We start from the raw sequence: 1731 nt of genomic DNA on the forward strand, positions 1-1731 counted from the left end.
GAACATTGACATTCGTTAACTGGTCTCATTAATAACGCGTTGCAGGCTGTCCGCTGTCAATATACGAATATGTATTAAAACTAGTTTGATAACTAAAACTGATTGAATAAATTAATTCACAGATATTACTAAAACCATAATTTATTTATTTTTTTAATTAATAAACTAAAGAAAAGTTATAGAAGCAGATGTGTGCGTTTCAAGTACCACACGTAATTATTTATTTTTGGGAAACACACTATTTCGGTTTTTATTATATATAAGATTTAATTGCATATTACAGTTCAGTTATAAAAGGTCGCATTCGTTGTTCATATAAAATTATGTTTCTCAAATCTAAAAATCGGATGTACCTAAGCCTTTTTTTCTGATTTTGTTAGAAAGAATGATACTTGGAACTAATGGATTGGATTAAAATTAATATTAAGGTAGTGCAATGTCTCTTTTATTATCTTGCCTTATGAAACGGAATTGTTCTTCAAACAAATCATTTAGTCTTATAACTTACATTGGGCGTTTATAGTAAATTATTAAGTATTATATTTAAACAATATGCTTAGATATTCAAAGAGCGTGTAAAATTTCTAAACGTATGTGCCTGTTTTGTAGTGACTGTTCCGGCGATCACAAAAGAAAAATCATAAAAAAACATACTTTAATCAAACAGTAGGAAAACAATGATTATTAATATTCTCCCTAAATATAAAAATATTTTTAATTATCATTTTTCATGCTTATTATTATCGTCATTGAAATTTTAATGGTTTAAATATTTTTTAATAAAATAAGTGGGATGTGCAAATGGGGCACCTTATGGTATGTGGTCACAACCACCCATAGACATTGGAATTGTAAGAAATATTAACCATCCTCTACATCACCAAGTCACCACCAACCATAAGAACTAATATGTTGTGTCCCTCGTATCTGAAGTTACACCAGCTCACTCCCCTTCAAAGCGGAATACAATACTAAGTACTGCTGCTTTGCAGTAGAATATGTGATGAATAGGTGGTACCTACCCAGACGAGCTTGCACAAAACCCAACTATCAATGACATTTAAACTTATCCTTTAAAGTATAAAGATCTATAGAATTATATTCGCATTTCGCATTTATCTGCTAAGTTTACTGGCACCGTTTCCAATCGACTGCGCCTTATGGGGTCATTCACCTCTAAATAATCATTTCACTCAAATGAAACTCCTTTTAAAACTAACAATGTTTAATCAATAACAAAATATGTTCCAAACAAAAGTGATAATTGTTTAAACAAATAACATCATTCAATATCATTTATTTTTATAATTTCGACAAATGTAATAATTCTCATACACCTAAGAAGCAAGTTTTTTATTAAAAAAATGCTTTATGCTTAAACTGTTCTGCCTAAAATTATTTTTCCTGCCACGAATATTAGACAGGCGGAAGTGTCAAATTTTGAAATGACATTAGGGAGTCTCACGCTGAAAGCCGGGAACAAAGCAAGTGTGCGGCTTGCGTTAGTTGCAAAGGAATCTCATTAACGCAAGAATTAATTGCATGCGACGTTACATGTGATATATATCCTTGTTATCTATTACATCGAAACTGTTTTTTTTTCTTTAGGAAAGAAGGCAATGGAGAAAATTGGCCGATTATAAATAAATTATAAAAAGCTCAAGTCATTCCTAACATCGTTAATGCACCAACTACTGAATCTAAGATATGCCAATAATTTATTTGCCATAA

Source organism: Nymphalis io, chromosome 5, assembly GCF_905147045.1.
Source record: "Nymphalis io chromosome 5, ilAglIoxx1.1, whole genome shotgun sequence".
In the NCBI taxonomy this organism is placed as follows: Eukaryota; Metazoa; Arthropoda; class Insecta; order Lepidoptera; family Nymphalidae; genus Nymphalis; species Nymphalis io.